Source organism: Rhinopithecus roxellana, chromosome 3 (assembly GCF_007565055.1).
Source record: "Rhinopithecus roxellana isolate Shanxi Qingling chromosome 3, ASM756505v1, whole genome shotgun sequence".
NCBI lineage: Eukaryota > Metazoa > Chordata > Mammalia > Primates > Cercopithecidae > Rhinopithecus > Rhinopithecus roxellana.
This window is the reverse complement of record NC_044551.1, coordinates 141010207-141027296: the sequence shown is the minus strand read 5'-3', so window position 1 is coordinate 141027296 and position 17090 is coordinate 141010207. Positions and strand designations below refer to the sequence as shown.

The 17090-nt window shown below is 32.4% G+C and overlaps 1 pseudogene; it reads right to left on the bottom strand.

Annotated features, from left to right (window-relative positions):
- Positions 1-16146: 16146 nt before the first annotated feature.
- LOC104668300 lies at positions 16147-16629 on the bottom strand (annotated as a pseudogene).
- Positions 16630-17090: the final 461 nt, after the last annotated feature.

The window sequence follows — 17090 nt, the reverse complement described above, 5'->3', positions numbered from 1 at the left end:
ATTACTATATTACATGTTTACTTCAATATCTATAAAGTTATCACAGAGCGATGCTTAAAAAAAACAAATTTAGGCTAGGAACAGTGGCTCATGCCTTTCATCCCAGGATTTATAAAGCCTGAGGTGGGAGGATTTATTGAGCTCAGGAGTTCAATACCAGCCTGGGTAACATAGGAAGACCCTGTCTCTACAAAATTAAAAAAAAAAAAAAATTAGCTGGGGCAGTGGCATGTGCCTGTAGTCCCATCTACTCAGGAGACTGAGGTGGGAGGAACAGTTGAGCATGGGAGGTGGAGGCTGCAGTGAACAGTGATTGTGCCACTGCAGTGCAGCCTGGGTGACAGAGTGAGATCCTGTCTCAAAAATAAATAAATAAATAATATGATATAAATAAGTAAATAAATACATTTAAAGACAAATTAAAAATATTTTTACTTCTAGTTAATCAGAAAAATAATCCAATGTACTTATAATTTCCCATAAATAACCTTTGGTAGAATATGTGCTTTCCATCTGTACTACTGTCACTGTATGTTTTTGTGAATACATTTTTCTAATAAGACAAACAACCATCCCTCCAATCTAATGCTTTTAAGAGAAATAGAAAATGATATATCAGGGCTGGGTGCGGTGGCTAATGACTGTAATCCCAGCATTTTGGGAGGCTGAGGCGGGCGGATAACTTGAGGTCAGGAGTTCGAGACCAGCCTGGCCAACATGGCAAAACCTCGTCTCTACTAAAAATACAAAAATTAACTGGGCGTGATGTTGCACACCTGTAATCCAAGCTACTTGGGAGGCTGAGGAAGGAGAATAGCTTAAACCTGGGAGGCAGAGGTTTCAGTGAGCAGAGATTGAACCAGTGCACTCCAGCCTGGGTGATAGAACAAGACTCTGTCTCAAAAAAAAAAAAAAGAAAGAAAAGGATACATCAAATACACGGAGTGGGGGATGTTTGTATAAACAAAAGGCTGGTGAGGGTGGATTTTTTAATAGCCTTAGAAAAGAGCAATCAAAATAATATTCTGTAACTTTGAACATTAACTTTATTGTATTTACAGGTAATATTAATATTGCAATTCAAGTTATATTTCCTTCTGTGCATAAAGTTGATTTATATCTTTATGTTGATTATACTGTTATTTCTGCAGATATCATACACAGTGGTATGTTTTAAAGACAATAATATATCCATTACAAATTTAGTAAATACAATTGAAATAGTCATGTGTTAAAATAATCAGAGTGATTGTGATGAATACACAATAATGAGCAGGTTGAAGCAGATATTTGGGATAATTGTTGAAAACATCAGACTCAAATTGTCCAAGAATATACATATACACGTGCAGGCATATTTTACACATTCATTTTATATAACGAAAGACGATATATATGTGTATTCAAGAATTTAGAGAAACTCAAATTTGAACATAAGAAAGCACTACAAAAGTTAGTGAAATACGAAAAATCAAATTGATGAGTTTAAGCAAAGGTTTAGAGATTTCTGGGAATAAAGGTATACTTTGTTAGTCATAATGAAAATACCTTACTTTCCTGAAAAACATTTGAAGTTGTTAAATATCTCATATTTTTTCACTCTGAATAATTCAGTATATTCTATTAAAAAGATATTTGTCGAAACAATAACTTAAAAACAACTAAATTATTATAAATTATCTAATCTCATGACATAGTGGCACAATATTATATTTATTAATTTTTTATTAGACAAATGTATCAGGTACTCTCCTAAGCTTAGGAATGAGACTGGATACAACAGAGAATAAACAAATATCTGCTCTCATGGACTTGACTTTCAAAAGAGAAAGACAAATGTATAAACAAAAAGCCCACCTAATATGAGATAATTAAAACTACTGTAACAAATTTGGAATATACATTCTGAATTTGTAGTATGTAAGTCACTGTGAAACAATACTGTATACTCCTGCACTAATATTAAGTTAGAAAGTAAAACAATCTAGAATGTCTGAGGTTACAATTATTGAAGATGCTGTATGATATTGAATTTTGAGTGAGTCAAATGTTTTAATGTTTGTTAACGTTACTTTCAATAAATTCCTCAAATTCACTATTGAAAATTGAAAACACTTAGAAATCAATATAAACGTTGAGATCCTAAATAGCATGGTAAGTTAATGAACATCTTATTTAGTTGTTATTGTGGGTGTTGTGACATTAGTAATAAAGTCACGTGTCTTTACATTATCTAGTTGAGTGTGTTAATTAGCAATTTGAGGGGCTAGCCTTCTGGGGACACTGCTCTTTAGTATGTCACGATAGTCTTTTAATTAAAACTGATAGATAACCTCTATTATTTTTTAAATCACAGCGTATGGTTTTTGCTGATAGCAACACAATGACGTCATCAAATGAAATGCCTTGATGAGCTGTAAGAAGTGATAGCACTTTATGGCTTGTTCCAGGCTTCTGAAACACATTTAAAGAGTGTGTTCAGGTAGCTGCTTTGTGAGGACAACAGAGAGACATTGTCATTGCAGTCCTGCCTACTAGCTTCTCACTCTGAACGTACTTGCTGCAAATACTGGGGTCATGGATGAAGGCAAAAGCCATGCTTCTAGTTTGGGGATGGCTTTAAAGAAGATGAAACAACTTACATGGAAATTTGCTCTGTGTGTTTCCTCAACAAAGAAAATTGAATCTTCTAAGACACTGTATGAGGGGTGAAAAAATGAAAAGTAAAAGACAAAAAGTCTGCAGCTAAAGTAAGACAAACACAACTTAGAATTATGAGTCGCAAGTTAGTAAATTTATTGTAGTTATTTTCCAAAGAGCTCAACTGAGATAATAGTTCTTTAGTAATGTGTAAATAATAACAGTACTTATGATTTTTAAAGGCTGTCATTTGAGATGGTCAAAATATAAGACAAGATGCTGATTAAATCATACCACAAATAGAAAGCTTTTCAAATCATAAATTCAGGATACAATTTTAAGTAGAGGTTTATATGTTCCAAGTGGTCTATTGGTGAGCCTGGGCAAAGCATTCTTGGGAATTGAGTCTAGGGCACATCTGACTTGTTATAAATGTTATATGTTTCAGCCCTACTGGGGTTCAAAAGTGAGAAATTTGTTTGCATTCTGTTGCAATACCAATTGTATTAACAGATGTTTAAAGATGAATGTTCCAAACTAAAGACATTTGTTTGATATTTTCAGCATCATTTTTTCTTTCCACATATGTCAAAACAATTCTGAACAGCATGCTTTCCAAACTGCTAGTAATTTCTTTAGAGAAATAACTTCAGAAGCAAAAGTAATTAACTAAACAAATAAAGTTTGTATAAAATTAGAACCTATTCAAGCAGAACAAATTTTTTTGTTAAAAAGCTAGTAAAGAGGGAACACAGATAATTAGCTTACATTTCCACAGATATTAATGTTCTTTGTACATTATTATGGCCTATGCATTCTTTTATGAAAAAGTTTTATTTTTAATTTTTGTTGGTACATAGTACGCATAACCTATGAATTAGTATTGAGGTCTTAGTAGTAGCCACAAGCTGACCTGTTTCTGTGGTAGAAAGGAACTGCTCACCTTTTGTATCACTTGTATGATTTTTAAATTTACATTATTAAAAATAAGGAAATAGGCTTGAGTGTCAGTGTGCCATACCTACAGAGTCAATGCCGATATTACTTGGTGTTCTCCAAGACATAAGACTTTCCTCTGTTTCCCCAAAGGGAAACCATAGACTGTCAATAAGCTGAGCACAGAGAATAGCACCACAGTTCTCTGGACCATCATTACATATACCTACAAGTGGAAACGAGCTGTGCGGATCATTCTCTCCATACCCAAAACAGGAGATGCAGGTCTTGTGAGGCTGTTGAGTTCACATCCTAATGCTTTTAGAACACTGCCCAGAGTGTAGAATCCTCTCCTTTATGAATAAACTTAGTTATAATTATTGACAATTACCCAGTGAGGAGGTCGTCTGAAACATGTAGTCAGCTGTTTCCTACTCATCGATTTGAGACTCCAGCTACCTGTGGAGGCAAGGCTTGAAGAGAAACAGCTTCCTGGCAAAGGAAACAGGCTAAAACTGATCTTTGAATTGTCTAAATACCACACTTGCACAGCAAAGGAGCTTTGAATTGCACTTTCACCAACCATATGATTCCATATAGATAGTCATTTTGAAAGATCTATAGCAAATTACATCCTCTAAATTAAATATAATTATTTAAAAATAAAGAGCATTTCTGCATTCATTAATTATTTAAATATACTTTGTGTTGCAATAATCCATGGTAGCCAAATGTAGGATGGAGGTCCTAATGTTTTGAGATAGGGAAGCTGACCTATAGTGGAATGATTGTACCAAACAGTACACAGGAAAAACTATTTTGACCCAAAATATATATTACATAAGCAGAATCAAATATAATATACTAGAACAAGTAGAGACTGGGTGATTACATAATGTAATTATCTTCCTAATCATTCTAGGGAACATAAATGTGATAAAGGCAATTATGTGAGTAACTCTACTTAAATAATAGAGATGGAGAGAGCATAAAAATATTCACAATATCACTGATACTTTTAAATAGAAAAATTTTGTCTCGTGGTGTAAAAGCTAAAAGTCTATGAAAAAGCAATTATAATAGGTTTATGTGATGACTTGAACTTGTGATAATTGATAAATTTCATTCACTATTCTGTGAATATAATCTTTCTCTAATTCATTTTTCCCCTTTTAGCATAAAGAATGTTCTTTTTAAAGAATCCTTGGTTTGTGTTGTCAAAAATTGGTGTGATTTATAGAAAACATGCAAAAAGAGGAGCTAACAATTTGGCACTCAAACTTTATATTTTGATGTCTATTTGTATTTGAAGTTAGAATGCATTGAATATTAATTTTAAATTATAATCTGCAATGTATTAAACATTTTATTCTGTTCCAAAGTTTTCAGTTTGCTATAACACTACGTATTAGTACTGAACTTTTAAGTAATATTACAAAAATGATGACTAATTACAGTCAATAATAGTTATATTTATAAAATGAGGACCAGTTGTATAATTTGTTTTATCTCAGATCTGATTATTACAAACCACAAGATTTTTTTATTATTTTATACTATTAATCAAATTATACATGTGCTATTATTCATCTTTGATAGTTTGGCCATAATTTTCTTTGGTATTCAATATTACTTATCTAAAGCAAGTACTGTTACATTTATCTTCATATTCCACATTGCAGACTATGTTCCTGTTCCACACCTGTAAAGTAAAATGAGTAGCTATTTCTATTGCTAAAGATAATTTGTTGATTATTAAAGAGTTACAGATACAATCATATTAAATTATCTAACTGTGGCAGATGAATTTTTAAAAATGCAGAAACCTCACATATTCTCAGAAAAGGTAGGATAATCCCTTTTTCCATATAAGAAACATCTCCCTAAATAAATGAGTCTTCTATAATGTCAAGCAGTTACTTTGGCAAAAAAATGGTACTAGAGCATAAAAAATTAATTCAGTTCATAGATGACTGTTAAAGCCTAACAAGTTTTATTCCAAAAATAAATAAGCATCTGTCATTGTAGGTTTCTCAGGCTCTAGCAATCTTTCATACAAGATATTATCTGTAATTTCATTGAAAAATAAAATGAATACTTTCATGCATAAAAATATATTTATATGTTTGTGTTTATATTTTATTCCTATATGTCAAGTGAATTACTCTGTATTAGTACCTGGTTTAAGTTAGGTAATTTGTGAGAAATAGGAAATCTTACAATAACATGGCACACAGATTGCTTTAAAATTGAAATTCTGCTCTAAGGAGGCTTACACAGCAAGATCTTGCCTTGCACAGTAGGAGACCCACCTTTTGTGAACTGTAGACCTGCACAGGTTTCTAACACTATGATTTTTTTTTTAACCTTTCAGAAAGCCGTTCAATATCTAGAGAATCTATGAAGCAGAAGTCATGCTGATTTCTGAAAGGTTTTTTTAAAAATTGGGGTCCAGCAGAGTTCTGCTCTGACAAAATTTTGTGCTGAATCCACTGCAGCAAATTTCCAGTGTGTTTGAAGTCTTCAATGGAAAATGAATTCAATATGCTACTAAAACATTCCCTCTTCCCCACACCATCCTCTCTTTTCTATCTCCTACTTGCTGGGAAAAGAGAAATCTTTCTTTTCTATGACTTTACTAGAATGATGAATTCCCCAATTTAGTAGAGTCTTCTCCTCACTTTGTTCTAAAACACATATTTGTTGTGTTATGTAGTCTCAGGGTCTCAGTAAAACAAACAGGTAGCAGCATGGCATACTAAAATGTTCCCTGATCTAGACGTTATGAAACCTCTTATTGTCATACATCACCGGTCTATTTATTTATCTCTCTTGGCCTGTTTTTTCAGTTTATAATATGTTATTATATTTTTTCAGTTTTTCAGTTTATAATATGTTATTATAAAATAACATAGTCGACCAAGATAATTTGCTAGCTTGCTAACATATTATCTGATTTTAAAACACAGTAGTTTTCAACACGTTATCATCCAATATCTTCTCTTCAGATTCCTCCCAACTAAAAGAGTTTATATACCTGCCAATGCCTTTTTTATTGTGAAATATATTATTCACAGACCTTAAGAATTTAGGAAGCACAAACCACTAAGTATATCTTCTGCTAATATTTTATTTTTATGTTAAATAGCCATATTATTTTGATTTTTGCCATTCTGGAGATAATAAGAAAATATCTTTATTGAGAAAAAAATCCTCCCAGTGACAAACTACTTTTCATTATTAGCTACTTTTACTTTTCTTTTCTAAATATTGATTTTCAATACATTACATGAAATGGTGAAGTAGATTAATTTTATACTATTAATTTGAAAGTTATCTCTTTCTCTTTATTCGCAACACAATATCTCTTTTTCTTCTGGTTTATGTAAGCTAGCAATTGTTTCAAACACTACCTTAGAAAACACCATATCCTCATTCATAATGTGAATTAAGATTCACACATGCCATTCTCACCTTTTCCACATAGCTGCCCAAAGAACCACTACTGTTTAAATGCAACCATGCTTTGAAACATTATTTTTTTCGCCATAATTACCATTTAGAAAAATTCACTGAATTGATATTTATTTATCCAACTTGGAAAAAAACATTAAACACTGAATAAAGCATAGTATTCCATAAATAGACATTGCAAGTAATAACAGAAGGGGAACAGTACAGAGACAATGCAAGCTAGATGTCAAGAATCAGCAATGTAGGAAAGAAAAATATGGGAATGCTGTATTAAAATTCAACAGTTGAGAATGTTCTATAACTATTAGATACCAAACAATATTCTTGAAAGGCAGAGTGAGTATGAGATAAACTGGTAGGGAGGTGAGGACACAATTATTCCTGAAACAATGAAAAAAAAGTGAATGGAAATGTTGACTTTTTTTGATCATTAACAGAGATAGCTTTCAATAAATATGCACTCCAGCATTTTTCAGTACAGAGAGTACACACTGTAGAGAAAAGCTGTCTGAAGCATTGGAATTGAGTGGGCGATATTATATTTTATGAAACGTAAAGGTCATTTATTTAAAAACATAAAATGAAACTGTTGATGGCTACATCTAGGAGGCTATGTTGTCAAAAAATTGCCTTATCAATTTAGTTTTACACATACTCAGCTTACCCCCTCACATACTTAAGCACATCCAAATGTACAAATGCCCATTTGTACATGAAATTGAGAGTTAGAGTAGAAAAAAGTCTATATCAGACCTTAAATTTTAATAAAGTTTTAAAGCACTTTTCTAATTTCATATTCTTGCTAATTTAGAAAATTTTTGTCTATTTTTATAAAGTTGATATGAGAAATTAGAAAAGATTTGAATTTATATTACTTTTGCAGTAAAATGTGACTTTCATTAATAATTCTCTCTAAGCTACTTTGCACTTCAATAAAAATATTTTATCGCAGGGACGACATTAGTGTGTTGAGCCCTGAGAATGCACTTCTCATCATTCTGGCAGTTACTCCCTGACCACTCACAGATCACAGATTAATTGTAATTGATCTGATTCTTAACAAAGAGAGTCAGATTGATAAGAAATTCTACTCTTTTCTTTTACAAGTTACATTTGTCAAAGTTAATTGAATCAAATAAAACTGCATGCCAAATCCATTATAGAATTTTTAAAAATATATTTATTTTATCATTTACATTGTTCCCCATATAACCTAGCCATATTATCAAATGAGCAGTATAAATGAATTGATTAATGTTTGCTGTTCATTGGAGACGTTAGCAAAAAGTATATCCACTCCTTAATATCACAGGTTAATTGCTGATTTTCCCAGGATTTATCCGTGTTCGTATTATCTTTTTGCTTTACATGATCTCCTTGATTTCAACTTATAGTCTCTCAAATTAATTATATTATCACTCTAAATTCTTTCTGTAGCTCACACCAGTATTATCTGTTCTTTGTTGAATACCACTACCCAGATGACCCATGCCACTGTAGCCAGATAAACTCATTTTTTTTTCCCACCAACTCATGTACGTTTCCTTCTTTTTTCTCGTTTAACTTTTACCGTTATAATCCACTTAATTTCGCATATCTATTTATATGCCTGGCTATCTCGTTGGACTTTAAACTTTTTAAGGAAAGTCTGTCTTATTCATTTCTGTATTACTAGCTTTACTGCGTCATACATTTAAGAGCCCAGATTCTGAAGCCAGAATGCTAAGTTTCAAATTTCAGTCGTGTGTTTTAATAATGATGAGACATTGGGCAAATTGATCTCTGCAGTAGTTTTCCATGCTGGAAGATAGGAACATCATTAGTCTACCTCAATAGGGCAATATTCAGGATAAACTGAGATAACTCATGTGAAGTTAATAGAAAGTTTTTAGTAAATGTTAATGATAAATCATTATTATTAAGTGTATTAATATTATTTTATCTCCATGCCTGCCATGATGATTGAAAAACTAAATCAATTAATGCAGGCCAATTAGAACTAATTTACAATATTCCTAAAATGTTGTAACATTATCATAAACATCTGTGTTTGAAAAAAAACTAATCATGTGATATCAGATGTAAAATTGTTATCAACTTTTTTATATATATGTATATATATTACAATATAGATGTTCTCTGGTACAGGAAAACTATTTGGTAACACTATAATCTTTATAATTTAATTTAGCACAATAATTAAATAAATATATTATCTCGGAATACAATTTTGCTAAGTATATTTATTATTTATGCCGAAGAGTTGCTCAAGATGTAATCTGGAAATGTTGTTATGACTGGTATTAAATCCGTAGAAAATAGAGCTCTCCATCCAATAATTTTCAAGTATGATGAGTTAAAGGTATAGATAGATTTCTTCACTGAAATAATTCTCAGAATTTTAGTATGGTAGTTTGCATTTTGAAGACCTGTAAGGGCAGAGGTATGGAATAGAGGGTATTTTCCCCCTACATGTATTAAGGCTTTCTTCTTCGAAGGTTACTTGGAAGTGGTTCTCCATCAAGCAAAGTAGAAAAAAAAATTAGACTTTATTTATTTATTTATTGGTTGGGTTTGAATTCAATCTGCTTGGTGGATCTGATTCTTTATATAAAGGGGTGAGGAACAGATGGAAATGCAGTTCTTCTATTGACATTGGACTGTTAGCCCCTTTTTTATTCTGTTAATACTCTTTCTTGATTTTGTTGACTCTGACAGTGATATAGGCTTGAGTTAAGAAGACATTAGGAAATTATAAGCTAGAGAAGTGATGAAAAATTTCCTGAAGACTTCTTCGTCTCCTTTCTTAGCATGTTGTGTAGATGAAACTGTGTCTAACAAGATTGCCAAAGTATTTTTGTGAGTTGGTTAAGAGACAGTTCCCTTAGAGAACTTGCTGTGAGGAGAGTAAAACTGTTTACTTTCTTTAAGATCTAAGACAGTATCATCCATATGTTTTCTTTTGTTCAAAGGGAAAGTAGGACTCAAAACTTAAATTCATGTTTATTCAAGTGTATCTCATAGAAATTCAAGAATTAAACTCATCTGTTTTATGTAATTAAAATTCTTACGGGTACTTATAATATAATTGAATTATAAGGTGCCCTGCGAGCTTTGCCACCTTGAGGGAGAAAACCATAAAATGAAATGGCTCTCTGGCTGACTGCAAAATGAAGGAGGCCCCCATAGTTCATTTACAGATGATCCCAAGATCCTTAGAACCTGGATAACTAGTGAGACTTTTTAAGAATTTTTGTCTTTTTCAAATTTATGTAAAACATGTACTTAGCTTCTTTTCTTCATGAAAAAAATCATATGAAGTTTCTCAATGCCTCATGTCATTTGGAACTTTTTAAAATTCTTTTTTGATACAAATCCAGGTTAATTTATTTTAAATTTTAATTTTCAAATTACTAATTGTTCACTTTATAAATTTTCTCTGGGAAAGTTTTAGTAATGAAAGAAAATAAAATTATAAACCAGTGTTTATAATGCCACAGATATGTGTTTTTAATATACATTTGTCTGAAGGTGTATAATAAAGCCAAATGATTGCTTTAGTTTAGGAGTCGGGGAGAGAGAGAGAGACAGAGAGAACATGTAAACCACACAGAACACAGGGCTGGATTGTGGTTCTTTCTAATCCTTTTTTAACAACATTTATTTTAGATTCAAGGTTACATGTGCAGGTTTGTTTTACAGATACATTGTGTCATGGGGGTTTGGTGTACAGTTTATTTTATAAGCCAGATAATAAGCATAGGAACCTATAGGTAGCTTTTTGACACTCACCCTCCTCCCAGCCTCCACCCTCAAATAGGCCCGGTGTTTGTTCCCATCTTTGTGTCAATGTGTACTCAACGTTTAGTGCCCGCTTGTAAGAGAGAACATGCAGTATTTGGTTTCCTGTTCCTGCATTCACTTAGGATAGCAGTCTCCACTTCCATCTATGTTGCTGTAAAAGACATGATCTCATTCTTTAATGGCTGCATAGTATGTCATGGTGTATACATACCACGTTTTCTTTCTCCAGTTAGCCATTTGTGGGAATTTAGGTTGGTTCCATATCTTTACTGTTGTGAATAGTGCTGCCATGAATTTAGGTGTGGATGTGTTGTTTGGTGGAACAATTTACATTCCTTTGGGTAGATACCCAATAATGAGATTTCTGTGTCAAATGGTAATTTGTTTTAAGTTCTTTGAGAAATTGACAAACTGCTTTCCACAGTGGAAATTTACATTCCCACCGGCAGTGTATAAGCAGCCCCTTTTCTCCACAACCTTGCCAGTACATGCTGTTTTTTGACTTTTTAATAATTGCCATTCTGACTGATGTGAGGTGGTATCTCACTGTGGTTTTCATTTACATTTCTCTGATGAATACTGATCCCATACGAATTCCTTTTCCTTGCATTCATTTGTTCACTTTGTGGAAAGTAGAATCTGAAAGGGTAATATTCTCTCTGATTATTAATCAGTATATAATACAGTGTCTCAAAGATGAGGAGGAATATGGCACAACATGTTTACCTACTCCATGGACTACCTACTTTTTAATTATCCAGAATTATTTATTTAATTAACATAATACTTTTCTATACAGTGATATATTCACTGTAGATACCAGGGACATAAATATATCAGTGGAGAAGAAATGTTAATTTCAGAAAATTAAGAAAAAAATATATATATATTAAAAATAAATTTAAAACAGCAGTTTCTGGTGGAGAAGTATTGTGAAAATTGCATGAGTACTTTCAGATTACTAGTTCAAAAATAAATCATCATTAGGATTATATTTCAATCTCTATCTTTTTCTATTCAACTTTTCATATCTCAGTTGCATTAACCAAGTGGAACCTTCACAATCACTAAAGCACTCCATTAAAATTCCATATAATGGTGTCAGTGCGCTGCTTTCTTTCATGTGGACTCTGGTTAACACAGCTTTTCAATGGGCCCTAGTAGTCAGAATGGGGCTTACACAGAGGCTGATTCTGAATTAACGTTTTAAATGCCATTGACACTACGGACTTGCTGTAGAAGTCTCCATAGACCTTTTACTCAGATGTAGCACCTGCTTGATTCATTTTAATTGTTTTATAATCTTATTTCCCTAATGTCTAAGTGCTTGCAGTTTTATTTATTCCAAAGCATCATAGACCTATCTGTGATAAATGCATAAGCATTATGCTGTAACTGAGAAACAACAATGATCACAGAATTCTCAATGCAGTGTTTTTAAGGAGAGTTTTACAAAGAAAATTGCAATTCTTCTGCCTGGGATATATAATGATAAGGACCATAGTAATTACGTTTGTCATAGGAAGTATTTTTAATAAACAGTGCATGAAAGCTGCCAGATAAGTGCCATAGCATTTAAAACTTTTGCATGTCTTTCTTTGTTCTGCTCTTAAAACTAGTTCATTTATTTAAAATAAACGTAATTCCTTTAAAAATTGTTTTGCTTAATAAAGGCATAGGTTAAATTTCTCTCTTAGTTATTGTGAACAGAACTTGTTTTAATTGTGTCTAGAGGGACTTACTTGCTTCATGTCATCTTATTAAATCATATTCTGACAAAAAGCTAATTTGGCAGCGGAATATATAACCTTGATTGTAACCTAGATTTTTTAACTTTCTGAATGAAGTAACAAATACGCATAAACTTTCCATACACATGTATGATTGATAGATGGATAGATAACTACCTAGCTAGCTAGACACTAAATATTGCTTTAACTCACTAGATCGGCACAAATCAAACATGTTTTGAATATCCATAATTCTTTAGAAGCACCTTTTTTTGCATCCTATTATACCTACCACTCTCTCTAGTGGGAAACCAATGCTTTGACCTCTAACACAACTTCATGTCTGGTTTTGATCTTGCCTTCTACTTTTTGTGTCATGTTACTTTTAATATTATATTTAACGTAGCCATTTATTCAATAGATCAGTTATAGCTGTTCATTTTTATTGTTATGCAGTTATTATTTTTCAAAAGGATAGCCAATTGAAACAGCTTCATTTATTGAGAACATATTTTGTCCCACTGCAATATAATGTGATTTTAGTCACAATCAAATGTCCACATGAATTTGTATCTATTTATTGAATCTTTCCTGTTTCCTTATTTGTTTATTATTTCACTAATACCACACTTTATTATTAAAATTCTGTAAGGTTTACTATTAAATAGTTTATTTTTCACATTGTTTCTTTAAGAATTCCTTGGCTATTCTTTTGACTTTACATCTCATATGTTTTTCAACTTTGTATTGAAGTAAAGTGCACATAAATGTACAGCTTAATAAATGTTTTCAAATGCAACATACTCCTTATCAGCATCCAGAGCAGGACCACAATCAAATACAGTTCCAGCACTCAGGACTGACTTCCCTGCTCCCTTCCCTTCATTATACTCTCTTTCTAGGATCACCACTATTCTGACTTTTTCTAATAGTATAGTTTAGATTTGTCTGTATATTTACTGTACACATATGGAATAATGTGGTAATCTTTGGTGTTTTAATTGCAGAGCAATACAATTGTGAAATTCACACAAGTAGTGGGATGTAGCTGTTCGCATTGTGGTATAGTGTTCCAAATATACCAAAATGTATTATCCCTCTTATTGTTGATGGATATTTGGGTATTTTCTAGTTTTTGTCTGATATAAATAATAGTGCTAGAAACATTCCAGCACATGACTTTTAGTGACTTCTATTTACAATTTTGTTGTTTATTTAAGAATAAATATGTTCAGATGTAATATATCCCATTGTTTTACTTACTCGTTGTTGCATGATAAGTCACTGCAAAGCTCAAGAGTTTTAAAAGAACAATCATTTTATATTCTCTTGGTTCTGCAGTCTGGACTGAATATATCTAGGCAGTTTTTCTGCTAGTGGTGTCGCCTCATGTAGCTACCTCTAATGGTTTGGTTGGAGCAAGACTTAGCTGGAAGAATGGGACGGCATGCCTGTTATCTTCATGTAATTGTAGTTTCTTTATGTGGTCTCTCCAGCATGATGAATGAACTTCTAACATGTTGGCCCCAATAGTGCAAAAAGCTCCCAATAGTGCAAAAGTAGGAGTGGCCAGACCCTTTTTAAGCCTAACGCACAGCGTTACGACAAGCACTGCATCATTTTCACTGCACTTTATTGCCAAAATTATTACCTAGGTCCAGGCCAGATTCAAGAAAATGGGACTCCACTAGAGCATGAATACTGAGAGATGTGATTGATTAGGAATAGTCAATACAATAGATTATTACGTCTACCTTAATCGTTATGGAAATTGCTTTCTGAGATATTGCATTCTTAGACTGCGCTTTATAGATACTGAAGTTGAGGTTATGCTGGATTTGTGAAAAAAGTTAGAAAGTGTTCTCTCTTTTCTTTTCCTGGAACTACTCATGCAATTTTCATGCTTTCTTGTTTCTTAACTATTTGGAAAAAAATCACCGATGAAGTCATATGAGCTTGGGGTTTCTTTGTGGGAAAGTTTTAAACCAAAGGTATAATTTTTAGGATAAATATGAATGATTCATATATTTTGCTAGTATTTCTGAAGTTGTATATTTGAAAATAATATCCATTTAATACATATAATATTTAGGCATAATTTGTATCCTCTTTTTCTCCTTTTGATGTCTAAGGGAATGGTACAAGTGTCCTCTTTTTCATTTCTGATATTAGTTGTTATTTATATCATTTTTTCTTCATAATTTCTAGTAAAAGTTTATTAGTTGTATTGGTCTTTTCAAAAGCTAACTTGTTTTATTGATTTTGTCTTTTTATGGTTTTTGATATATTAGGTAATGTTCGGTCTATATTATTTGTTTATTTCTACTTTCTTTGATGTTGATTTGTTGTTACTTTATTGGTTTCTTGAAACGAAAGTTTAGTTGACTTGTTTTAAGACTTTTATTTCTAATAAATGTGTTTTAAGAGTATACGTTTATTCTAACTATTGATTGAGTTTAGTCCTGTACATTTTATATGTCATACCTCATTATCACAGTTCACAGTCTTCAAAATTTATTTTGATCATTATTAATATTATATTGTTTAATTGCCTTTATTTGAATTTTCTTATTTTTCTTTTTACGGATAAATAACAATATCAACAACTATGCTGTGCAAAGAAAAAAATAAGTTCTTCTGAAGCTTTATTGTCCAGTATATAATTATTTTACTTTATTTTTATTAGTATTCCAAATATATTTGAAAGAAATGTGAATTCTTTTAATTTTGAGTGTAAATATTCTGTAGATACTGATTAGTCAACTTTGTTCTTATCTTCATTATCTTTCCTGTTTGTCTGTTTCCCTGACAGCTGATAGGAGTATGTTACAGTTTGCCAGTGTCATGATATCACTATTTCTTCTTTGCTCATTTTGAATTTTTGCATTCTGTGTTATGAAGATGTTATTGGCTGTATTCATATGTAGCCTATATTCCTGATGCTTTCACCTGTTTATCAATATTAAATGTCCTTCTCCATCTCGAATAAAGTTTCTTGCCTTAGAGCATTTTTCGTCTGATAGTATTATAGCTACATCAATTTTTTGGTGATTACATTCCTTCTAGTTTCAAACTGTGTGCTAATTTTTATGCAGTCTGAATATCTAAGATTTTTATTTGAATCAGATAACCCTAGGGAAAATCAAGCCCAATATTTAGGTCAATTTTCGGGATTGCTCTCTTCTTCTAAAAACTGACTACAAATTTATTTGTTATCTTGTTAGTGTTTTAGTTTCATCAAGTAAATATTTAAAAAAAATAATTTTTTATAGAATTACCAATTCTTCTCTTGGAGTAGTGTTTCCAAATCACTTCACCAACAACTACCAGAAATACTTTTTTGTTATTTAGTTTTAATTTCATCATCATAAACTCTCTGCGATCCAGCTAGGTATGAAAGGGAACAAAGAAAACATGGAACCCAAAGGGAACTGCAGCAAGAGCGCAAAGATTCTAGGATACTGCGAGCAAATGGGGTGGACGGCTGCTCTCCTGAGCTACAGAAGGAATGGTCTGGTGGTTAAGATAAAATACAAGTGAAACTTACTAGAGTTGTCCACAGTCAACAATGGTGATCTTTCTGGTCTTGCCATTTCTGTACCCAAAGTGTTCCATAGCCTATGGCCTTCACAATATTCATGCCTTCTTTCACTTTGCCAAAGACCACATGCTTGCCATTCAACCACTCAGTGTTGGCAGTGCAGATGAAAAACTGGGAACCGTTTGTGCTAGGTCCAGCATTTGCCCTGGACAAAATGCCAGGACCTGTATGCTTTCGGATGAAGTTCTCATCATCAGATTTCTCCTCATAGATGGACTTGCCATCAGTGCCTTCATGGCGTGTGAAGTCAGCACTCTGATACATAAACCCTGGAATAATTCTGTGAAAACAGGAATGCTTATAACCAAATTCTTTCTCTCCAGTACTCAGAGCACCAAAGTTTTCTGTTGTCTTTGGAAACTTGTCTACAAACAGTTTGACGGAGATGTCGTCCAAGTGCCCACCGTCGACGGCAAGGTTGAAGAACATGGTGGGGTTGACCATGCTTTGCAGAAATACTTTAAAAAAAATCCTTGTAAGTGTAATACCCCTACCTAACTGGGAATCTAATGCTTGTTATTAATAAACATGTTTGATTGTCTTCCTTCCAGTTACTCCACACTACAAGTTCTAAACCTAGATTGTTTTTATATCTCAGACTCAATCACATAAAACCCAGAATAACTTTTTAGATATTCAGAAAGACATGAGAAGTCTCCCTTTCTACCAGAGAATATTTTTTTCTCGTTTGCAAGCTTTTAACTCATAGGCACTAATTAATGGGGTGAAAAGCATGCATCTAATTTAAAAATTATATTTCTAGTGTTTACCCTTTCTATTAAAAATTCCAATGACAATGTTTTATAATGTTAAGTCATGTGCTGTTGAATGTTTTGTGTTTTCTCAACAAACCTAAAGACACTAGGATGAATCAGATGTATTAGATCTCAGAAAACTGAAATGGG